The following is a 25,951-nucleotide window of genomic DNA, read 5'->3' as shown; positions in this document are numbered from 1 at the left end:
TAATTAATTTGGGGACCTTTGTTAAAGCAAAGAATATGAAGAAGGAGATTAAAAAAGAGGAGAGGTATTCTGTTTTTTTTTGTTTTTTGGTTTTTTTTTGAGGTATTCTGTTTTACTTTGACGCATGTAAGTAGTTTCTTTAATTTGGAGATTTCACAGGGGCGAGAACAAGAATGAAAGGCTAATACGATAAATTCAACCACACGTTTTGTTCAGCTTGCTCAAGGTACTGGAAGTCGGAAACATTGCATTAGGAATGTGTTTTCTCTGAAAACTCTGGAAGACCTGCGTTCCCTGGGTCCACCCTCCCACAGCAGCAGCTGTAGTGGGGAGCCGAGCAGCAGTCGCCCCCCTGCAGGGCGGGGAGCCCCCCGTACCAACAGCCCCTCCATCCTTAGGCTCCTGAGGGCTTCCACCCACTTCTGTCCGTCTGCCGGCTCCTCGTTCCTAGGGTTCTGAGTCTTCTGACCCCTGTTTCACAGATTCTTTAACTCTTCTCAAACCTTCTTCTATTTCCAAGAAGAAGGTTTCTCTTGGTCTCTTTCCAAGCTCTTCACTCACAGCAGACAAAAGTGAGTGTTAGTTAAGCAGTCATGTCTGACTCTTTGCCTCTTGTCCTCTAGTCCTGAGAATCTCATTAAATTATTTCTACAAAACACCTTAGAAATAGAACTCTCAGGGGGCTTGCTGGCCTTCCCATGGGTTACGAAAAAGTAAAGACAAGGTTAAGAGAAATGAGGATTTTCTCGAGATCTGCCTGCAGCCTATTTTGTAACCATAGTACACTTGGTAACTGGGCTTCCCTGGTGGCTCAGATGGTAAAGAATCTGCCCATAATGCCGGAGACCTCGGTTTGATCCCTGGGTCAGGAAGATCCCCTGGAGAAAGGAATGGCAACTGACTCCAGTATTCTTGCCTAGAGAATCCCATGGACAGAGGAGCCTAGTGGGCTACAGTCCCTGCGGTCGCAGTCAGACATGACTGAGCAACTAACACTCTCACTTTACACTTGGTAACTAGCACCATGCCCAGCACACGCTAGGTGCTCTGGTAAGAAGTTTCAAATGAATGAACAAACCTTACTATGGTCTTAATCAGTTTCCTCACTTAACCAGATGGTCTCCAAGGTTCATTGAGCTCTACTTTCTGTGATTCTGTGAGGGCAAAAGAGAGTTTCAGGTGGCTTCATATGGCTGAATGACAGGGTGATGGGCACAGACCCTAAAGTCTGCCAAATATTAATTCCAGTTGACTGGAGCCTGTAAACATTTGTTGCTTCCGTGCTAAATCTAGATATACAAGATTTATAAGATGCAGAGTCTGCCTTCCTTATGATGGCAACCTCCTGCCACTAGAGAATAAAGATATCAGTTATTGAGACAGTAAGGCTCACTGGGATGATCCCCCCAACACTTCTTCTGTCTTGCAGCCCCCTGGGCCACCACCACCTGTGCTCCTTCATCTTCTGCCCTCCTCTCTGGGAAGCTACTAGCAGCTCTCTAAGACAGAGCATCAGTTTCCTGGCCTAACCACGTCTGCTGGTGGTTAGATGAGTGATGCCTCTGCAATTATGTGGGTTACAAATGGAGAAGCTAAAATGCTCATTCTTCCGAGAGAGGCAAGCCAAACCTCAGATTACATTAGGATCCAGATGATAAACATCAGCTCCTTTCCTGGGTGCTGACCTTGGTCAGAGGAGTGAGGAAGAAAGCAAGGGAAAGCAGAGGAGAGTTAGGTCACTGTCGGCAAGGTCAGGGCGGCTCCTGTCTATAACTCTCAACTCCTCTTGTGAAGGTACTTATGGCATCAGCTGTACTGTTATGTAGTTTTATCTCTATATTACTATATTGTATTGAAAATGCTGGCTTTCTGGAAGAGAGGTCAAAGTTCAATCAGACAAGAGAAGTGATTGTCCCAGCCAAGCTGGCAAAGGTGGTAGCTTGCAACCACGGAGCTCTGCTCCTCACTCAGTACTCTCCTCTACCACAGTTGTCATTTCTCTGCTTCAAGAACTGAGGCTAGAGGGAAACAGGACCCAGGGCCACGCAGCTGGTTTTCTGATGTGCGAGCCTGCCCAGCCCCACAGCTCAGCGTCTCCCCCTCCCCCAAAGCTAAGTCATTTAGAGTCACACACAGGTCCTAGGATTCACTCTGACCTGAAGCAGGAGGGCTTCGAACTCAACTGCCAGACTCAACATGAAGTCTGATGTACTTGCTGTCCACATTGGTCTGGTCCTGGAGACCAGGCATCATGGTTTTGTTCCTAGACTCTCTTCCTCCCCAACACATGATCTAGTTCTTACCATAGGCTCCTGGATATTTTTAATTAATCTGGCAACTGCCCAGAACATCCTCCTATCACCACCACCACCCATGCCTCCCAGATCTGAGCTAGGATCCCTTCTGGAGAGAGGAGGGATGAGCTAACATTTGCTGATGGCTTCCCTGTGCCTGCATTATCCCTTTCTGTCCTCACAGCACTTGTGCAAAACTAGTCCCCAAATATAGATGAAGAGCATTGAAGTCACTGAAACTTAGACACAATAAGGACATTTCCCAAGGTCGCCTGGCTTCTAAATGGAGGAACAGAGGTTGAATCACAGTCAGTTTGGCTTGAAAGCTTTATGTTCTTACCCCTCCACCCTGGAGGCTCCCAGTGACTGAAGCCCAGCTCTAAATGCAGCTGTCTGGCCCGACCTGCCAGCCCCCTCTCTGACACCCAGCAACATCTAAGTGCTATTCACCTTAGATTTACCACAACTCTGTCCACTTCCTGGCTTGGGGTTCCCGTCTGTGGTAACTTGACTTCATGCTGTTAACCAGCCTTTGGGGGAAAACCAAACTCTGGAGTCACATCTGGGGTTGGCCACTTCATAGCTTTCTCTGTGACCCTGAGCAAGTTTCTAAACTACTCTGAGCCTCAGTTTCCTCATATGTAAGGTGTGATGTTAAAACTCACCTCAGAGAACAGTTGTACAGATGCGAATCTGACTACCCTTTAAAATCCTAAATTTAAAAGCTTGTTTCGCTGGCCATGAGTCTGGACTCATTATTTTAAAATCTTTGTTTTAAAGCTGAGTTAAGAAAAAAAAAAAGACACTTGCAGAGGACTTCACAGATGATTTTGCTATTGAAATCACTAAATTGCATTGTAGACAAAATAGGATATAATACTGTCTTTCTGGCATTTATTAAGAATACAGCCATTAGGCAACAAAGGCAGAAGAAAATTGCAGCATTCTGTAAGCATATCTCGTAACAATGCCTCTTTTTAGGAGGGGCCTCCATGACCACTGCTGACAATTTTCTTTAGGCTCCATCAATGTTTTTCGTTGTTTAAAGACACACATTAATTTAAAGTCTCCTCCCATTCTCTGTGCAAATTACAGCATTCAGATGAAGTGGCAGCTGCTGTAATTAAGACACAGTTAATTGCCTATCTCCTTAATTGCAATGATAGGATTTTGACAGTTCGGTAAATAAGAATTGTTTGGTTTCCTCTGGCAACTTCAGCCTTGTTTCCCATCACAAGTACTGAGTCACTCACTTCCAGGACAAGAGCTGTGGTCCCAGGGAGCCGGAGTGGGAGAGGAATCGTAATTTACCTGCAGTTCCTTTTCTTGCTGCAGGAACCTCCCAATGGAACCACCCAGTCCATTGCCCGATAAAATCCTCCCAGAAGTTTTCTGCACGTTAATCAGTCATCACATGAGAGCAAATGGGAAATCACAGAAACAGAAGGATGGGGTTGTGGGACAATGATTTGCTGCTGCTGATGGGCACAAGAGGAAACGATGCTGTTAGATGAGAAATCGGAAGTCCAGAGTGTTTAAACACCCAAAATCAGGGTGCTACTGAGTGCCAAGCCAGGTCTTCTGACCCACTGTGCTCACAGGATGCTCAGTGGAAACAGAGAAAAACAATGGTTCAAAGCCAGACCCTTGGGGTCACATGGACCTGGGTTCAAAGACTACCTTTACTGCTTGTGTAACTATTGGCGAGTTACTGACGGTTTCCAGGCCTCATTGGCTTCCACTGTAAAATGAATTTTGCATTCCTCACCTTGTATCATTGTGAGAATTAAGAAAAATAATCTTACAAAGTCCTTTACAACCTGTCAGGTTTGTGGTAAGTTCTCGACAAACGGAAGTTACAGAGCAAATATGACTCTTTTTCCAAAATCTACATAAACAAAAACTTTTTTTTGCATTTCTTTCTTTTCCATAAACTTAATTTTGACTGTGGCTATGTTCTAGGTTCCCATCTGAGGCATTGCTCTCTAAGATCTTGCCACTTTCCAATGACACTATAGCAAGGAGCCAAAGTCCAAGTGATTAACATCAATAACATCAGGCACAGTGTTCAAAGCCTCGTAGGAGACAAGGAGAAATATTTACACTCGTCTGCCACACTCTGTGGAGCTGCAAAGAAAGGAAGAGAAACAAAACAAGTTTCCACAAGAAAACAGTATAGATACTCATATCCTACCATGGGTATTGTTAGCTCTAAAAACATGACTGTAAACTTTGATTGTGTTGTGACAACCATGTTATTGGTTAATCGTTGCTTCCTACAGGCCACACTAGACTTGGGAACTAAAAAAGGATGTTAGTCATAATAACCATTTAGCTTTTTCCCAGTGCCCTTGTGTTTGTGCTCAAATTCCTGTCCTTTTCTAAGTATGAAGTGAAGAAAGTATTAGTATATAATAATTAACACATTTCAAAGAATGAATGAATGAAGAGGAGTGAGTGGGTGAGAAAATCCTATCTAAAAACAAGATTACCTTTGAGGAAGATGTTTCTTGTCCTGCTCAGCACATATGTGGCTTTAGCTGTGATGAGATGAGCTTTAAAAAGGACAGAAACATGAACTTCCCTGGTGGTCCAAAGGTTAAGAATCCACCTGCCAATCCAGGGGACATAGGTTCAATCCCTGGCCCAGGAAGTTTCCACATGTTGTGGGGCAACTAAGCTCATGCACCACAACTACTGAGCCCATGTGCCCTAGAGCCCATGCTCTGCCACAGGAGAAGCCACTGCAATGATAAGCCTGGGCACTGCAGCTAGAGAGTACCCCCCCACCCTTCTCTGCAACCAGAGAAAGTTCTCATGCAGCAGCAAAGATCCAGCACAGCCAAAAATAAATAAATGAATAAACAAAATTAAAAAAAAAAAAAAACAACAGAAGCCCAGTGTGCTTTCATCTAAACAAAGTCCAAAGTCAAGGCTTGTTTGCCGGCTCCAAAATCATGAGGGAGTGAGCTGCTTCAGACTTACTATCATCCTAGACGCATGGCTTCCATCATGTGGTCCCAGGGCTGCTCAATCTTGAGAGGGCTTTGCACTTCCGCATGGAACAATATTGTGGGTTTGAGGCAATCTTATCTAGATTCTAAGCAGCCAGACCACCGGCGACATCTGGATGTAACTGAGTGATGAGTATGTACTTGTCACTACACAGCCGGCGACAGCGGCACACTTGAACCCAAGACATTAGCAAAGCATCTGCGTCTTTAACTCCCTGCAGTCCATAAAAAGAGCGCTGGACTTGGAGTCGGGAGTTCAGAATTAAGAATCGGAGTTCAGCCATCCTGTGAGTGATTTTGTATAGGTACCAGAACAGAAATATCAGTGGTAATTAATGCCTGATGAGATGTTACCATGCACTAGGCACAGGCTACACATTTTATATGCATTTCTTTATCCTCCACAAAAATCCTGTGATATACATAATATGATTATTGCCACTTTTCAAACTAAAGAAAGAGATTAAGAGATGACCAATGGAACTAGTAAAGTAGCACAGTGAGAATTTGAACCCATGGCTTTGAAAGGTCAGATTTCTCACTCTGTCTTTTTTCTCACAGAGAGAAGATATACACCAACATCAGGCATATAGAGGCTGAGAGGCAAGGAGACAGTACATAGTGACCAGGTGCCTACGAGGTCAGGTGCGTGGCGGGGGCTCCCTAGAGGAAGAATGAATAATCGGCCAGGCAGACAAAGAGGCACAAGTGTTCTGGATCCAGGAGCCAACAGATGTTATGGCACAGCCTTCACTGACCACAAAGTGGCTGCTGGGCTCCAGAAATGGGCTCTCCCTCAGGAAGGTGTGGGTGGGAAAAGATGTCTCATTGATTAGTGAGGAAAATACTGCTCAGCAACTCCCCGACAGACTTTGTTATGTCCCACTGGCCAGATCATGTCACAAGACTACTGCAAGCCATGAGAAAGGACAGAAAAGTCACATTTCCTGTGGTTAGTCATGAATCATCCGCTGGGGCTGGGCCCACTGCAGCACTAACAGAACTGAGGCTGTGTTGGCCAAGAAGGAAGCGGGGATGGGAGGCGGGGAGGCAGGCAGCCCATAGACTCGGGTCACCATTCTTCACACTGAAGTCCAGGGGGAGCTGAGAACAGCGCAGTAAGACGAGTGAGAGGAAGAACTGAAATCATTTAGTGAGATACTAGAGGTGAGAACTGAGAGGCCAGGATTGTTAGGTGTTTAGATTTATGGCTTGGGTGACTGGGATGTCAGTGACTAAATTAACCAGGGAGCAGAGGGCTATAGCTGGAAGGCAAACTAATAAGATGCCTTGTTTTAGTCAGCCCGGACTGCCACAACAAAGCACCACAGACATGGCAGCTTTTTTTTTTTTTTGGTCTTTTTTAACAATTTATTTATTTTTAATTGGAGGATAACTGCCTTACACTTTTATGTTGGTTTCTGCCAAACATCAACATGAATCAGCCATAGGTATACATATGTCCCCTCCCTCTTGAGCCTCCCTCCCACCCCATCCTACCCCTCTAGTTTATCACAGATCTCTGGATGGAGCTCCCCGCACCATAGAGCTAATTCTCACTGGCTGTGTATTTGATACATGGTATGTTCAAGCTGGTTTTAGAAAAGGCAGAGGAACCAGAGATCAAATTGCCACCATCCGCTGGATCATAGAAAAAGCAAGAGAGTTCCAGAAAAACATCTATTTCTGCTTTATTGACTATGCCAAAGCCTTTGACTGTGTGGATCACAATAAACTGTGGAAAATTCTTCAAGAGATGGGAATACCAGACCACCTGATCTGCCTCTTGAGAAATTTGTATGCAGGTCAGGAAGCAACAGTTAGAACTGGACATGGAACAACAGACTGGTTCCAAATAGGAAAAGGAGTTCGTCAAGGCTGTATTTTGTCACCCTGTTTATTTAACTTATATGCAGAGTACATCATGAGAAACGCTGGACTGGAAGAAACACAAGCTGGAATCAAGATTGCCGGGAGAAATATCAATAACCTTAGATATGCAGATGACACCACCCTTTTGGCAGAAAGTGAAGAGGAACTCAAAAGCCTCCTGATGAAAGTGAAAGTGGAGAGTGAAAAAGTTGGCTTAAAGCTCAACATTCAGAAAACGAAGATCATGGCATCTGGTCCCATCACTTCATGGGAAATAGATGGGGAAACAGTGGAAACAGTGTCAGACTTTATTTTTCTGGGCTCCAAAATCACTGCAGATGGTGACTGCAGCCATGAAATTAAAAGACGCTTACTCCTTGGAAGGAGAGTTGTGACCAACCTAGATGGCATATTCAAAAGCAGAGACATTACTTTGCCAACAAAGGTTCGTCTAGTGAAGGCTATGGTTTTTCCTGTGGTTATGTATGGATGTGAGAGTTGGACTGTGAAGAAGGCTGAGCAACACGACTGAGTGACTGATCTGATCTGATCTGATCTGAATGTACATGTTCAATGCTATGCTCTCAGTTTGTCTCACCCTCTTGTTCCCTCGCTGTGTCCACAAGTCTCTCTATGTGACAGGGCAGCTAAAACAATAGAAAGTTATTTCTCACAGCTCTGGAAGCTAAAAAATCCAAGATCAAGGTGCTGGCTGATTTGTTCCTTGAGGAAAGCTTTCTTCTTGATTTGCCTTCTCACTGAGTCTTTACATGGCTTTTCCTTCATTCACATGCAGAGTTTCTCTCTCTGTCTTCACCTTCTTAAGAGGACATTATATTCATCAAATGGAAACAGTGAGAGATTTTATTTTCTTGGGCTCCAAAATCACTGCAGAGGTGACTGCAGCCATGAAATTAAATAATGCTTGCTCCTTGGAAGAAACAAACCTAGACAGCATATTAAAAAACAAAGACATTACTTTGCCAACAAAGATCCATATAGTCCAAGCTATGGTTTTTCCAGTAGTCATGTATGGATGTGAGAGTTGGACTATAAAGAAAGCTGAGCACTGAAGAATTGATGCTTTTGAACTGGGGTGTTGGAGAAGACTCTTGAGAGTCTCTTGGACTGCAAGGAGATTAAACCAGTCAATCCTAAAGGAAATCAACTCTAAATATTCATTGGAAGGACTGATGCTGAAGCTGAAACTCCAATACTTTGGCCACCTGATGCGAAGAGTCAACTCATTAGAAAAGCCCCTGATGCTGGGAAAGATTGAAGGCAGGAGGAGAAAGGGATGACAGAGGGCAAGATGGTTGGATGGCATCACGACTGAATGGACGTGAGTTTGAGCAAGCTCAGGAAGTTGGTGATGGACAGGGAAGCCTGGTGTGCTGCAGTCCATAGAGTTGTGAAGAGTTGGATACAACTGAGAGACTTAACAACAAAATATTCATCAAAGGGGCCCCACTCTCAATTGAACTCTAATAACCTCTCAAGGCCCCAACCCCAAATACCATCACACTGGGGAATATGGTTTCTACATATACATTTTTCAGGTGGCACATTCATTCAGTCTGTACCATGCATAAAATGATTTTATGACTCAGGATGCATTTTATTGCTTTGGGATTCTTCACAGACTTTTCCTATCTCTTGGTCTGATGGGACAATCAAACAATTAAAGCAAGTAAAAGTATCTTTTACATAAGCTTTGTATAACAGTAAATTGTCAGCATCATGTAAATAGAAAGCAGTTGGAGTGGCTGCCTGATCCTATTTTCCTAGTGGCTCTGAACAGGCTGTGATCCTATCCTCTGACTGATGGGCTGTGTTACTGTCATATCAATTTCAGTACCCAGTGGACCAGGAACCCCTGCTTCTGGGATCCCAAGACCTGTCCTAATGCTTGCCTTCCTGAGGCTTAGTGATTCTCATCCTTCCTTCAATTTCTAAAAAATTATTATTTATTATTTTGTTTTTAACTGCTCTGGGTCTTTGCTGCTGCGCATAGACTTTCTCTAGCTGTGGCAAGCAGGGGCTACTCTTTGCTGCAGTGGCTTCTCATTGTGGGGGCTTCTCTTGTTGTGGAACACAGGCTCTAGATGTGAGGGCATCAGTAGATGCGGCTCACGGGCTCAGTGGTTGTGGCACGAGGGTTTGGTTGCCCTGCAGCGTGTGGGCTCTTATTTCCCTGACCAGGGACTGAACCCACGTCCCCTGTATTGGAAGGCAGATTCTTAGCCTCTGGACCACCAGGGAAGTCCCCCTCCCTTTCATTTTATATGAAATCCTACACTAATAGCCTTCCAAGAAATTAATACTTTCCATTAGGTTAATAGTAATCGTTTTTGTAACCTACAAGCAAAAGAACTATCCAACTTTTTGGTAGGGTCTTTTTTTAAATCACTTTATTGAGGTGTGATTGACATACATCTTGATCAAGTCTTTAGAAGTATATAATATGCCACAATATCCCATATGTGATAGTCTTGCCAAAAATGTTTACATAAAATTTAATTATGAGGAAATGAAAAAATAATAGACTGTGAGACGTATTATGAGACAATTAGTGTGGCCCCTTAGAGCAAATCATTATCATAAAAAGTCAACAAAATTCTGAGGGCTTCTGTTGTAGATTAGCAGAAACCAGAGACATAACAGCCAACTATGGTGTGTTAACTTTGGGTTTGGGTTTTGTTTGTTTGTTTTGACATTAAGTTTAAGCCAGCTTTTTACTCTCCTCTTTCACCCTCATCAAGAGGCTCTTTAGTTCCTCTTCACTTTCTACCATTAGAGTGATATTATCTGTATGTCTAAGGTTGTTGATATTTCTCCCAGAAATCTTCTTGATCCAGCTTGTGATTCAAGTCTTGATGTGGGGAAAGGTGCAAAATATGGAACACTTCATGAATTTGCATGTCATCCTTGCACAGGGACCAGGCTAATCTTCTCTGTTTTGTTCCAATTTTAGTATATGTGCTGCTAAAGCCAGCACTAACTTCAGGTTTTAAATTATTTACAAAAAAAATCAGCTTTCAAAAACAATTCTGAGTCAATTTAGACTGTACATGAGTAAATACTATAGAATTTTTAGTGTCACTTATGTGAGACAATGTACTGAAGTTAATAGCATTAACCTGAAACAGACACAGTTATTTCTCCAGAAAAGATGATTTATTCAAGATCAATGAGAGTTACATTTCTGGGTCTGCAGCCATGGGAAGCCGCATAAGTCACCCCATGACAAGGGAAGGAGAATGCTTTTATAGTGGGGAAAAGAAGTTGGGAGGGCTACAAATTGTCCATGGCTTTCATTGGCTGAGTCCTTGCCAGGAAAGAAGAGGAATTTTTCTTTTTCCTCTGCTAGGCTCTGCTACCCTAGAAGGGAGTGAGAGCTTCCCCTTCTAGTGCTTTGACTCTAATTGAGATTTTTTATTCATTCATTTTTTACAGTAGAAAATAATTTTATTTTTAGGAAACACATGCTGAAATGCTTAGTTGTGTCATGTCATCTACTTTCAAATGACTCACAAAAAAATTTATATGACTTCATAAATTATTTAAAAACTTCCCCAATTAGGTAAAAGGTATATAGATGCTAATTGTACTGTTCTTTCAACTTTATGAGTTTGCAGTTTTCTAAATAAAATCTCTGAAAAAGTGTACTATATGCAATTGTCCTAAAGGACAGATTCATGAGTCAGCGTGAAACAGGTCTATACTGCCCTATATAATTATAACGAACCTTTACAAACTAACAAGCTGCTGCCACAGGCATCATATCCTATAAGCCTAATGGGAATGACCCTTATGTGGTAGGTTTGTTTTTTTAATCCAACTTTGCAGCAAAGGTGCAGAACTGACCAGCAGAGCTGCAATTCTGGCCTGTGTTTGATTCTGATCCTCCTAGGCTTTCCTCACTCCCTGCGGCCAGTGCAGTAATGAGCACCTGGCAGGTTCTTCTTGAACATTCATGTAGGGTTTACTAGAGAAAGAGAAAATTTTTAATTGTTAATTTAAAATTAGAAGTATTGTGTTAAATAGTTCTCAAGTTTTTAGATTTTTTAGTAGATTTCATGACACCAGAAACTTGAGAATAACTTTTTTAATCAGGGAAGAAACTTTTTTCTTTCTTTTCTTCTTTTAAGCTTTCTTTAAATGGAATACACTTTAGTCACTACTTCCTCCTCCTCTCCCCAGCATTGGACTGGAAACAGACGGAGAAAGCAGGAATTGTGGCTCTTTAAAAGAGAGAGGTCTTTTAGCTCTGAGTGGGTCTCCCACATAAAGTTTCCTGGAAAACACTCTGTGATAGAAATTTGCCTAGCGGAGATTTGGGGGTATGTTCCTGTAGAAATGGCTTCCCATGTGGCTCAGTGGTAAAGAATCCACCTGCCAAGGTAGGAGATGCAGGAGATACAGGTTCAATCCTTGGGTGGGGATGATCCCCTGGAGGAGGAAATGGCAACTCACTCCAGTATTCTTGCCTGGGAAATCCCATGGACAGAAGGAGCCGGCGGGCTATGGTCCATGCAGTCACAAACAGTTGGACCCAGTTGAGGACACATACACTTGTAGCAACAGGATCTGGCAAAAGGATCAGCTGAACTGCACTTGCATCAGAGGCCTCAGCCAATGCCATGGAGAGCTCCAAAGCTAGAATGGAATTTCAGAGACGTCCCAAATTGGAGCCAGGAGACTGGGCTTCTGTATACCCATGTTAACCAGCCGCTGGAGGTGGTCTGCCTCAGGAAACACTCTTTTCAGTCATGGGAAATTCTCAGGGAAGGACTGAATACTTTCAGCTGGGACTCCAGTAGGTGGAGTCTGGGTGGGCTGAAGAGCCCTTTTACAACCTGGGCCAGGATCCAGTCCAAGATTACAGAGTGCTTTTATTTGTCTTATCTCTTATAGGCTTTCAATCTGGAAGAGCGTCTTAGCTTTTTTTTTTAATCTTCCTTTGTCATTTTTAAAGAGTTCAAACCAGTTATTTTGTAGAAATATTTCAGCTTGTCTAAACTTTCCTTATGATTAGAATTCAGGTTATATTTTTTGGACTCAAATTTCTTTCCTCTCTAAGCAGGTCCAACACTCCCTGCAGATTACACTGTTACTTGGTCTAAGTTTTGTCTGATGGTCAGAAGAGGAAAAGTGGGTAGATTCTAAAGAGGGAAGATGGACTCTGCATGATCTTCAAGCAAGAGAGGAACAATAACCCTTTAAAGAGACGAGTAGTTCACTTCTGCAGGTCCAGAAATTCAGATAAGTCTGTTTTCAAGGTTCCCAAGTACCTCTTCTTTCTCATCCCAAATCTTAGGTTGCTACTCCTTTCCAATCATGGCCTTGACATTTGCATGGCAAATTTGTTCACTATTCTCTGGAACTTCACTACACTTATGCCTACGTCCTGAGACTGATTCTCATCGGTTCCCGCCTTCCTGCCACAACAAATGAGAGTCTTTCTATGTGCTACAAGGGGAGGTCCTCAATTTCACATTTTGCCTAAGTTAATGCTTAGTCATCCTCATACTTCTCTATCTTATTGCAAAACACAGTGGAACTCATCAAAGCCATCTAATTCCATTGCTCTAATAATTACTTCTTTCTCCAGCTTTTCCAATGCCTGAGAAACTGCACCTGCCCATGGATTCCTTCCTTTCATGTCCTCTAAGTGAAAGTCTCAACAGTTGCTTTGCTATAGAATGCCAGCGGCTCTCCCTGCTCCACCTGCCACCAGTGGTGACGTCCTCACCAATAGTCTTGGGTGACGCAATTCCAAAATTCAATTCAGAGTCTATTCCTCAGACAACTCACAGAACCAACTCTTTTAAGATTCACTGAGAAACAGACAACTCTGAGACAGAATTGTATGAAGGTGGTTTATTGGGAAACAGTCTCAGGAACTAACTCTGTAATAGAACAAAGTGAGCTGGGTTGGATAGAGGGAGAACTTGAGCTCAAACACAACAATTCAGTCTCAGCCAGTTGGTTCCAGAGGGTCCATGGAGCTGGGCTACTTGTAATCTGTGGATCTGTCATTAATATTTTTGGCAAAAGACTGTTGAATGGGATGTCCTTCTCTAGGCAATATTTCTCTACCTCAGGGATAAAGTGGTGGCAAAACCAGACCTGAAAAATGGCTTGTGTGCAGCCATGAAATTAAAAGATACTTACTCCTTGGAAGGAAAGTTATGACCAACCTAGATAGCATATTCAAAAGCAGAGACATTACTTTGCCAACAAAGGTTCGTCTAGTCAAGGCTGTGGCTTTTCCTGTGGTTATGTATGGATGTGAGAGTTGGACTGTGAAGAAGGCTGAGCACCGAAGAATTGATGCTTTTGAACTGTGGTGTTGGTGAAGACTCTTGAGAGTCCCTTGGACTGCAAGGAGATCCAACCAGTCCATTCTGAAGGAGATCAGCCCTGGGATTTCTTTGGAAGGACTGATGCTAAAGCTGAAACTCCAGTACTTTGGCCACCTCATGAGAAGAGTTGACTCATTGGAAAAGACTCTGACGCTGGGAGGGATTGGGGGCAGGAGGAGAAGGGGATGACAGAGGATGAGTTGGCTGGATGGCATCACTGACTTGATGGACGTGAGTCTGGGTGAACTCTGGGAGTTGTGTTGGACAGGGAGGCCTGGCATGCTGCGATTCATGGGGTCGCAAAGAGTCGGACACGACTGAGCGACTGAACTGAACTGAACTGAACCCAGTCTTTGGGGGACTCTTCTGTTTAAGGGCTCTCGGGTTCTCTGAATGGTAACAAAGAGAGGCTTCACCTTCATATCACCAGAAGCATTGCCGCCAAACAACAGAAGTAGCTCGTCCTTTGCCACTTTATAGGCTGGCATCAACTTTTCCTCCTTACTGATGTAACTTTGGTCTGGCATCCTCTTCCATTACAGTCATGTCTTATCCACATAAAAAACCTGTTTGTCTGGGGTAAGAAATGGCTTTCCACTCCAGTTTTCTTGTCTGGAAAATCCAATAGACAGAGGAGTCTGGGAGGCAGCAGTCCAGTGTGTTGCGAAGAGTCATTCAGGACTGAGCAACTGAGCACACACACACTCACAGGCCGTTCAGTGGTGAAGATACTAGGCTTCCACTAGACAGAGCACGGGTTCGATCCCTGGTTAGGGAACTAAGACTGTGCATGTTGCACAGTGCAGCCAAAAAATAGAGAGAAAAAAGAAAAAAAGCAAGCACGGAAGTTTTTGTAGTCCTGTCACATGCAAATGCAGATTTGTAGTGACTTTTGGACCTAAATTACAGGGACATTTGAGAATTTTCCAGTGTCTTTCAGTGACAGAGCTAAGAACCCAGGTGGTAGGAAGTCTGTGGATCTTGATGGATTTTCTAAGAAAATGGAATCAATAGCAATAAATGTGAGGGAAGGAAGGCTTTAAAGAGGAAATTAATGCTTCATTCCTTGCATGGTTTCAAATAAGTATCCCCATTTTGTGCATCTGTGTCTGATCAGGAGAACAGTTGGCTCAGAACTGTTTCATACCCTTTTGTGATATCTTTGACACAGGTGGTCATACCTCACCCCCAGTTGTTCTTCATACGTGTAGTCTGTGTTCATGTCACCAGTTGCTGAGGAAAAAGGTGATGTTATTGTTTTGGAGTCACTGATTCCAATCTTGACTCGTTGGCTGCACAGCATCAGAGAAGCCCATGAACCTCTCTGTGCCTTAGTTTCTTATCTCATGGAAGAGCTTGTTGCCTGACCCAGGGACTACCTCAAGGGCATTAGTGAAGACACGTGAGATTAGGAAGGTTGGAGAACCCTGAGGACCAAATTTCTCAATGCCAACAATTTGCTGGAGTCAGTTGGGACATTTTTAAACAATGTTGGTGTCCACACCTTCCTCCTCCCCCACCACGGGCCCATTAAGTTAGAACCTCAGGCATCAGCATGCTTTGAGATGCCGTGAACCACTGCTTGAAAAGGAAGGACAGATACTTTACTACCTTGGAAGAATCCAATAAGGTTTAGGAATTTTTAAAAAATTCCTTTTGGAAGGCCAGGCATTTCTTTAAGGATGACCAGATGCTGACGAGATACAATGAATTCTGTCCAAACAAGTTCTCTTTCTGCTCCACACTACACGCTTTGGAAACTCAGCTGTGCTCTCATCTACTTAAATATTTTGTGAAGCCTTGTTGTCAAATGTAACAGACATGAATTTATATCTGCTAAACAAGCATTAAGGTTATGAATGAATTATTGAGAGGAAAGCGCCTTCCATCTCACTAGACTCCTGTGATGATCATAAACTCCATATCCCCAGGAAAAGAAAACTTGCTAGATAAGTACATGCCTTTATCAATAATTTCTCAAAGCATTTCAGGAAATTCCCAGGCAGCTACAATATTGGCACATATATGACATATATGATAAACTGCCATATATGGTAAACCCACAGCTAACATATACTCAATTGTGAAAAGCTGAAAGCTTTTCCTCTAAGATCAAGAATAAGATAAGAATGCCCACTCCTGCCACTTTTATTCAAAGTATTAGTATTTTATTCATAGCATTAGTTGTCCTGGCTATAACAGTTAGACAACACAAAGAATGAAATGTATCCACATTGGGGAAAAGAAGTAAAACTGTCATTATTTGCAGATGGCATAATAATATATATAGAAACAATAATTATATATATATAATATACAAAACTATTAGAACTAATCAATGCATTCAGTAAAGCTGCAGGATACAATACAAAAAAATTTGTTGCTTTTCCGTACACCAATAATGAACTGTCAGAAAGAGAAAGCAAGAAGACAAACATTTAAAATTGCATCAAAAAGAATAAAATACCTAGGAATAAACAACCAAGGAGGTAAAAGACCTATACTCTGAAAAACTATAAAATATTCATGAAAGAATTTGAGAATGATATAAAGAAATAGAAAGATATCTCATGTTCTTGGATTGGAAGAATGAATATTGTTAAAAATGTCCATACCACACAAAACAATCTATAGATTTAACCCAGTTCCTATCAAAATACCAATGGCATTTTTCACAGACCTAAAGCAAACAATCCTAAAATTTGGGTGGGATCACAAAAGACCATGAATAGTCAAAATAATTTTGAAAAAGAAGAAAAAAACCTGGAGGTATTACACTCCATGATTTCAAACTATGGAAAGCTATGGTAATGAAAACCATATGGTACTGGGTAAAATTACAGACACAGAGATCAATGGAACAAAATAGCTTAAAAATAAACTCATCAACATCACTAATCATCAGGAAAACGCAGATCAAAGCCATAATCAGATACCAATTTATAGCTCGCAAAATGACTACAGGCATACCTCAGAGATATTGTAGGTTTAGTCTTAATCTACAGCAAAGAAGGCAAGAATACACGTGGGGAAGAGATAGTATCTTCAAAAAAAATGGTGCCAGGAAAAGTGGACAGCTACATACGATAAAATAAATCTAGGCCATGTTCTTATACCATATTCAAAGATTGAAATGGATTATATACTTAAATGTAAGGTCTGAAACCATAGAACTCCTAGAAGAAAACATAGTAGCATGCTCTTTGATATCCGTCTTAGCAATATTTTTCTGGATCCTCAGGCAAGGGCAACAAAAGCAAAAATACACAAATGAGAGTAAGTTAAACCAAGAAGTTTTTGCACAATGAAAGAAACTGTCAACAAAATGTAAAGGCAGCCTACTGAATGGGAGAAGTTACTTGCAACTAGTATGTTAGGTAAGAGGTTAATAGCCAAATATACATAAAAAATTTGTATAACACATTAGCTGAAAAACTAACAAACTGATTAGAAAATGGACAGAGAACTTGAAGAAATATTTTCCCAAAGAAGACATACAGAGGGCCAATTAAATGTCTCCTTTGATACCTTCAGTAGTAGCAGGATGGAGCCTAATCTAACCTTGGACCAAGCAGAGCTAGACTCATTTGTTCCAGGGGCCAAGCCCTACTTCCTCAATTTTAGCTTGCAAAGGGTAGTGCTTGCAGTACAGCACCTCTCAGATCTTTGACCTTATGCTGTCTCTGGAATAACCTTTACAGAAAATTCTAGTGATTAAATAGTCCAGGTTACTTGCCACATGGTTTTCCTTTCCACACCAATTTTTATCCTTTCTTTCGTGTACAGGGAGACCAAAGGATCTCTATTTTTAATAAGTCCAAGACTTGAAAGGCATTACCTACCAAAAGTTTCTAAGTCACAGTGCATCACAATACCCTTTCAATGATGTAAAAAAGATCAAGTCCTATAACTCTGCAGTGAGCCTTGGCAGTACTTGGAGACAGCTAAAATAACTGCTGTCCTTAGAGGACTGCTTTTAAGAACAAGGAGGTCTCTACCCACTTCAGCCTAAGCAGGTAACACCAGTTACTGCCCAAACCTCTCTCGTCTCACTTAGTGGTTGCATTACTGAATTGCTGATTGCATTTTGAATGCTCTAGGGACAAGAGCTCACAATATAAAGAAACTGTGGCAAACCATTTTGTAGAGTGAAGAATTCTTTTGGAAACTGAATATTCATATCTCAATTTTGAATTATTTGAAGAGCTTTTTCTAGATCAACATTTTTTCCTTAGAAATGGGATATACCTATGTTAAGGCAACTGGCTCTTTATGATACAAGAAGAATAAAGTTTAAAACGTATTAACTAGATTGCCAGATTATGGAGTGGGCTGACTGACTGACTGATTCTGTATGCAGTGAGCATTTCCTTGGATGGGGAACACTTTGCAAGACAGTGAGGTAGGAGGACAAGGAGAGGGAAGATAAAGACCATCAAAACAACATGGTTCTGGGATTTCCCTGGTGGTTCAGTGTCTAAGACTCCACAGTCCCAACACAGGGGGCCCAGGTTCGATCCCTGGTCAGGGAACTAGATCCTGCATGCCGCAACTAAGACCCAGCACAATCAAATTTATTAATTGAAAAAATAAACATGGTTCAACATCCAGGAGCTTACATAACTTTAGCTGAGAGGCAAGACATTGTATGAAACTAGTATCTTACTCGTTGAAGAATCTCTAGAGCCTTATTCAAGACCAGGCACAAAACTGCCACTCATTAAACATTTTCTTAAATGATGAATAAATGAGTTCAGAAATCAATGAACCAATAAGAACCAAAGTGCATCATAGAATTAATCAGGGGCTCTGGGAATTCAGGGGCAGACAAGAGACCCCTGGGAACTCAGAGTCCTAGTAAGAGATTGTAAAGGACCTGAAGAAGGCCCTGAAGGGTGGATGGAATTTAGATTAGAAAAGGAGGAAGGAAGCAACATTCAGGCAGCAAAATTCATGGTAGGGTTTTGGGGGTTGGGTGCAGGAATGTGGAAGGGCAAGAGAGCAAGTGGGTAAACAACCTTCTTGAACTGGGAACCCTGGCTTCCTGAGGAAACAGAAGCAAGTAACTCAGTTACTCAAAACCATTTTCTAAATGACCTCTTATGACACACATGCTGAAAAGCAGCAGAGAGCAATTGCCTTGGCCACAGAGTAACTCTGCAGTCAGCGAGGCTACTGTCGTGCTCCTAGCAAGGGCGAGGCATAGGAATTCTGAGAAAGCCGGCCGCCCCACATGCCTTCTGTGCGCTGGCAGATTACGAGGACCTGGCTTGCTCCAGGGGCCCAACTTCCCCTGGTATAGAGTACAGACGCCACACCTTCAAGGAAAGGGGACACCCAGGACTCTGGTGTTACGCACTGCATTTTGAAAGTAAATTGTTGCCATGTGTGTGCCAGATTATATGCCACTCCCTTCTATTTCCAAAAATTACCAGATAAACAACATCAGAGTCTGGGGACCCCACTAATATTCTGCCTCTGCCCTTCTTTGGACAGATGAATTAAACGATAATTTGCTGTGCTCTGCTGTGCTTAATCACATCTGACTTTTTGCAACCCCCATGGACTGCAGCCCACCAGGCTCCTCTGTCCATAGAATTCCCCAGACAAGAATATTGGAGTGGGTTGCCATGCCTCTTTCAGGGGATCTTCCCAACCCCAGGGATCGAACCCAGGTCTTCCACATTGCAGGCAGATTCTTATGCACAGGGAAGCCCAAGAATACTGGAGTGGGTAGCCTATCCCTTCTCCAGAGGATCTTCCTGACCCAGGAATCAAACAAGGGTCTCCTGCATTGCAGATGGTTCTTTACCAGCTGTCCTACCAGGGAAGCCTGATAACTTGCTAGTTATCATGTATTAATGCTTAAGGTCCACAAGCTGATTAACTTACCAGGTAATTGCTGCTGGATCCGTTTAACATTGTAAACCTTTGATTTAACAAATCTTATTTTTAACTCTTTCCTACCATAAAAGTTGGTGTCAGTTTTTACAAACTTTTTCTCAGTCTCAGAAAGCGCATCTCCAAGAGGAGAGCTTCTCGAATGTTTCCTATCAGGGAAAATGTCCTGAAGCAATTGTGACTTACCCATTCTTAGAGTCTTTAGAATTCTGAAAGAGGGGAGGAGGGATGCAGCCCCTCAACTACCTGAAAGCTAACGTCAGAGGATTCTATTTCAGCAGTTACCGAGCTTCAATTTTACATTGCCTTGTGCGACTCTGATTCATATCTGACTTCATCTCCTCTAACACATAACAGGAGAACAAAACCACATACTTTTGGCTAAATGCTTTTTGCCAGTACCTGGTACAATGCCATGGGAAGGTAGTTGATCATTAAATGTTTGCTGAGTAAATCAATGAATCAGTGGCCCTAGAGGAGAAGGCAGACAGGCTTTGGAATCAGGCAGATCTGTATTTTTGTTGTTTACTGGCTGTGCTTAGTATGTGTGTGTGTGTTTAGTCACTCAGTCATGTCTGGCTCTTTGAGACCCCGGGAACTGTAGCCTTTGTCCATAGGTTTTCCCTGGCAAGAATATTGAAGTGGGTTGTCATTTCCTTCTCTAGGGGATCTTTCTGACCCAGGGATCAAACCTGCATCTCCTGCATTACAAGTGGATTTTTACCCACTGAGCTACTGGGGACTACATGACCTTACACATGTAATTTAACATCTTCTACAAACTCAGGATACCGATAAACAGCTCTCACTACTCCTATGAAGACTGAGTGAAATAACACATGTGAAATGTCTAGTTGATACTAGATGTGAGCTGAGGACTAGTGTTTTTCCATCCCCTTTCTACCAAAGCGTGATTGCTCTTTTTCAAAATTACTTCAGCTATTTTATTAACATTTCCCTTGCATTTCCAAATAAACTTTAGAAAAAGCTTTTGTCTGTATCTATTACCAAAAATATTGCTGGGAAGTTCAACCAAAGAAATCAAATCAATTTGGAGAGAATTGTCATCTTTACAATGTTGAGTCTTCCAATCCAGGAACACAGTGCCTCTTAGGTCTTTGATTTCTTTCATTAGTACTTTGTACTTTTCAGCATATAGAACCTGAACATGTCTTGTTGGGAGAAGGCAATGGCACCCCACTCCAGTACTCTTGCCTGGAAAATCCCATGGACGGAGGAGCCTGGTAGGCTGCAGTCCATGGGGTTGCTAGGAGTCAGATACGACTGAGCGACTTCACTTTCACTTTTCACTTTCATGCATTGGAGAAGGAAATGGCAACCCACTCCAGTGTTCTTGCCTGGAGAATCCCAGGGACGGGGGAGCCTGGTGGGCTGCCGTCTATGGGGTCGCATAGAGTTGGACACGACTGAAGTGACTTAGCAGTAGCAGTTAGCATGTCTTGTTAGATTTATACATAGTATTTTTTTCTTTGTTTCTTTCTTTTTTTGTGTGCTATTGTAAATAGTTGTGTTATAAATTCTGTTTGTTTTTTTACTTAAAGTATATTTATTTTTTATGTGTTGACTTTGTATCTTAAGATCTTGTTAAAAACAGCTATTAGTTTAAGACTTTACTTGTAGATTCCTTGAGATTTTCTACAGAGACAATTATGTCACTTGCAAATAAGGACAGTTTTCTTTCCTTCCAATCTGCATGCCTTTTATTTCATTTTCTTGCCTCTTGCCCTAAGACTTCCAGCAGCATGTTGAGTAGAGAGGTAAGAGTAACATCCTGTTTTGTTCTTGATTTTAAGAAGAAATCAACCTTTCACCATTAAGTATGATGTTAGCTGTAGGTTTTTATGGATGTTTCTTATCAGGCTGAGAAAGTTCCTTCATTACTTGCTAAGAAATATTACCATAAATGGGCAGAATTTATCAGATGTTTGACTGCTATTATATTTTATAAAATTCTGGTTTGATCCATAATATACAATACCAGAAAGTTGCCAGAATAAGTCCTGAAGTCAGCATTTTGAATATGTTGAATATTAACTTTGAGGAAGCTTGTTGGAATGTGCATCTCATATACATTTACCTTCGTTCACCTCCTGAACATCAGCGTGATAAAAAATTCTATTATTAAATTTTAATTCTTAGGCCCTAGGGTCTATCCATAGTGATTTAGGTACCAAAATTAATTATTGAAAGTGACTCCAATCCTCCTAAAAAGAGCCATGAAGATGCCCAAACCTTGACTCACTTCTAGGAATGTATCCTAAGAAATTAATTCAACTGCATCAAACATATAAAAGCTCAGCATGACCAAAATGTCCAACATTAGGGAGCTGGGTTTCATAAATTATAGCACATTCAGTTGTTCAAAGAATATTTGTTAAATGTCTACCAAGTGTCAGTTATCATCTTTGGTCCTAGAGATACAGCTGTGAACACAACATTCAAAACTCTCTTTCCAATGGGGCAGACAGACAAAAACAAGATACCTAAGTAAACATACAGTATGGCAGATGGTGATGAGTATTTTGGAGAAAAATCAAGCATCGAACATGGATGAGGAGTCCAGGGAGTGAAGAGGATACTGTTTTAAATAGAGTAATAGGTGAGCTAAACAACACAAAAGAACATTAAATATTAGAATTAAGAATATTCTGTAGCAGTGTAGAAAATTTTAATATATTGTATTAATTTTAGCATAATATGTTGTTAAATGAAAACCAAAAAATATGAAACAGAATGCCTGCTGTGTTTTCAAGTTTTTAAGTATATATGCTGTTTATGTTGTTGTTCAGTCGCTAAGTCACGCCCAACTTTTTTGCAGCCCCATGGACTGCAGCATGCCAGGCTTCCCTGTCCTTCACTATCTCCCGGAGTTTGCTCAAACTCATGTCCATTCAGTCGATGATGCCATCTAATCATCTCATCCTCTGTCACCCCTTTCTCCTCCTGCCTTCAATCTTTCCAGTGAGTCATCTCTTCGAATCAGGTGGCCAAAGTACTGGAGCTTCAGCTTCAGCATCAGTCCTTCCAAAGAATATTCAGGGTTGAGTTCATTTAGGATTGACTGGTTGGATCTCCTTGCTGTCCAAGGGACTCTCAAGAGTCTTTTCCAGCACCACAGTTCGAGAGCATCAATTCTTTGGCACTCAGCCTTCTTTATGATCCAACTCTCACATTCATAGATGACTGCTGGAAAAACCATAGCTCTAACTATGGCTTTAGCTTAACCTTTGTTGGCGAAGTGATGTCTCTGCTTTTTAATACACTGTCTAGGTTTGTCATGGCTTTCCTTCCAAGGAGCAAACATTTTAAAATTTTGTGGCTGCAGTCAGCATCCACAGTGATTTTGGAGCCCAAGAAAACGATATTCACATTTGTTGTTGGTCAGTCACTAAGTCGTATATGACTCTTTTGTGAGCCCATGGATTGTAGCCCACCAGGCTCCTCTGTCCATAGAGTTTTCCAGGCAAAAATCCTGGAATGGGTTGCCATTTCCTCCTCCAGGCGATCTTCCCAATGCAAGGATACAGCCTGCGTCTCCTGCTTGCAGGGACACTCTTTACCACTGAGCCACCTGGGAAGCCCCACATATACACATATAAATGTAGATGTATGTGCATACATGAAATTTAAAAATTTAAAATAGTTGTTTATGGGTGGTTTTAATATTATTTTATAGCATTATTCAGTCTGAGCATATTGTATTTCAGTTTTTTTTAAAAAGAAAAAAGCTGAAGATTTTGTAGAGTTAATGTGAGTTTGAATGAAAGGTAGGATGACAGTGTAGACAGAACTCATATTTGTTCTGGAAGAATTTTACTAAGGGCACATCAGAAGGAGAATCTTCTATTAAGGTAACTAAGAAATTATACATTTTAAAGGTGATAAAAGATATGTTGTTCGTGGTGCCTCTGACAACAGCTGTGCAGTATTGGCTGTGAGTTTGTAAATGATGGCAAGTTTAACATATGTTCATACCTAAGTCACATTCTGATTTGGTGGGTGACTCTATTTTTTAAGATCAACTAAAATAAAATGCACTGACATATCTATTGCAAGCTACATTTTCTTATGTGTTCAAGAGATGATAGCTAATCACACAAAATGTGATCTGGTACCCTATACGCATGGTAGAGGCATTCTCTAAAGATGTAGAATGGCAAGGTCACCCTCCCAGACAAGGTCTTCTGATTATTCTGGAAGCTTAGACTTAGACTCAAAGTGAGTTATTAATGTGTTCCTCTGAAAGGGTTTCTACCACATAGCCAAGTCACAGCCACCCAGGCCTGATGTTCCCTGTGATGCTGATTCAGAATTTCTAGGCACTGAGCAGTCACTCCATCATCGAAGGCACACTTGCTGTTGTCTTGGTTAGGAGCACAAATGTCCTAAATATCTTGCATTCTTCTCCGGCATGTCACTTCTAGTGAACTGAAATCCCAGCAGTGATGTTTTCTGAGTTTAAAAGAGAGCTCAATTGTGTTTGCTCAGATTCTCTCTTTCATTCTTTCTGCTTTCTTTTTTTAAATAAACACACCAGTGCTGAAAGTAAAAACACACTTTGTAATGAACAGATTCTGTTGGATAGCTGAACTGTCCTATTATGATCTTGTTTGAAACTTTTCAAGTTGCTTGAAAAACATAGAGGTGAAGTAAAGCAACCAGGTGGCCTGTGGACAGAAGTCGAGTTATACAAGGAAAAGAGGGAGATATCACACTCTTTTTTCCCAGTTCTTTCTCCCTCCTGGTTATTGCTTCTTGTGTATTATCCCAGTTTTGTTTTGGCTGATGGTCAGGGTGCCCGTGGTTGTTCTGATAGACAACTGTTTGTGGAGCTAGAGGAGTCTAACCATGGATCCTCAGAAGTTACTTTACTTCTCAGAATTTCAGTTTTCTTGTCAGTAAAGTGTAGTGATAAACACTTAATAGGATTACTGGGAGGCTGATAGGAGTTTGTACATGTTGGTGGTGGTGGTAGTTAGTTGCTGAGTCATGTCTGACTCTTTCGTGACCCCATGGGCTGTAGCCCGCCAACCCCCTCTGTCCATGCAATTTCCCAGCAAGAATATTGGAGTGGGCTGCCATTTCCTTCTCCAGGGGGGTCTTCCCAACCCAGGGATCGAACCCATATCTTCTGCATTGGCAGGCAGATTCTTTACCACTGAGCCACCAGGAAAGCTCCTTAATACGTGTTACTGTACACATAATACATGCTCATAAATAGAAACTCATATAGTCTCCTTTCTCCAACGTGATTTTTAGGTTAGAAAACACACATGCATCATTGTCTCACATAACTCTCCAGAAAGATATCATAACCATCAACGTACTAAGCTGGTGCCTGAGTCTGTTCAACTGCTGTAACAAGCTTCAGAGGCTGAGTGGCTTGTAAACAATAGAAGTTTCTTTCTCAGGTTTCTGGAGGCCGAAGTCAAAGATTGGGGTTCCAGCATGGTAGGGTTCAGATGAGACCCTCTTCCAAGTTGTAGGCTGCAGACTTCTTGTATTCTCATATGGCAGAAAGAAAGCCAGGGAACATTCTGAGGTCTTCTTCATAAGAGCACTAGTTCCATTCATGAGGGCTCCATGCCCATGAGATAATTACCTCCCAAAGGCTCCCCCTCCAAATACCATCACAGTAGGATTAGGGTTTCAATATATGACTTTCAGGGAGGACACAACCATTCACACACATTTCCACTCTAGCGAGGCAAAGACTGACCACAAGTCACGTGGGTCTCAGGACAATGTTCTTCTGCTACCCCATGTTGATGCAAATTGGAGCCCAGCTGTCTTTGTATATGCATAATATATACACCTTGTACAAAACTCCCAAGGTGCACCAAAGGTAAACTGTAAAAAATAAGGCTTTCTCCCACCTCTGTCCCCCAGGCACTTAGTGTCCGCCCCATTGTAGACCCTTTCTCAAGTGAATACTTAGATGCAGTGGTTTTCTATGGCAAGTTCTCCAGTACATGAGCAGATGCAAAATGAAAATTTAGACTAGAAACATTATGTATTATATGTTTAAACTGGAGCCAGCATATGAACAGAAAAGAGTTCAGTGTAGATAATGAGATGGTTACAAAATCATTTGAAGTGTTGGAAAGAGTAGGCCCTGGGGAAGGCCTCCAGGAAGCTTCTAGAACATCTTCACAAAACTGACCCATCATAAAAGCAGCTACCTGTGCCCTGATCAGGAAGTTCCTTCCAGACAACTGAGTTCAAGAACCTGGTCCCAAAGCTAACAACACTGCCACTCCAGCTCCCTCTCTGCCCTCAAGAAGCTGGTAGTTGAACTCTAAACACAGTGTTCAGCGTTGCTTCAACACGATTGCCTCTTCCACCGTCAAAGCTGGAGATTGGACACTGGCATTCTGCTGCATAAAGAAATATCACATTGTCTTAACCAGTTTTGCCAATAGAAAAAGGCAAAGAAGCAGAAATCAGCCCCTGTCTCGTTTTCATCTTCCAAATCTCAATT

General features: G+C 41.9%; 1 protein-coding gene and 1 non-coding gene across 2 annotated transcripts in view; one reads left to right on the top strand and one right to left on the bottom strand.

Annotated features, from left to right (window-relative positions):
- Positions 1-10,071: 10,071 nt before the first annotated feature.
- On the bottom strand, positions 10,072-10,178 carry LOC113907120. The gene has a single exon (XR_003515107.1). It is a non-coding gene; the product is annotated as a U6 spliceosomal RNA (small nuclear RNA).
- A 7,299-nt stretch (positions 10,179-17,477) lies between these two features.
- The window catches only part of C16H1orf100 (chromosome 16 C1orf100 homolog), a 36,103-nt gene continuing 27,629 nt past the window's right edge, over positions 17,478-25,951 (top strand). Inside the window, exon 1 of the mRNA XM_027565944.1 lies at positions 17,478-17,564. The gene's annotated coding sequence lies outside the window, so the exon portion shown is untranslated. The remainder of the gene's footprint in view (positions 17,565-25,951) is intronic.

Source organism: Bos indicus x Bos taurus, chromosome 16, assembly GCF_003369695.1.
Source record: "Bos indicus x Bos taurus breed Angus x Brahman F1 hybrid chromosome 16, Bos_hybrid_MaternalHap_v2.0, whole genome shotgun sequence".
Lineage (NCBI taxonomy): Eukaryota > Metazoa > Chordata > Mammalia > Artiodactyla > Bovidae > Bos > Bos indicus x Bos taurus.
Note: the sequence above shows the minus strand (reverse complement) of the source record. Positions and strands in the feature narration are given on the sequence as shown.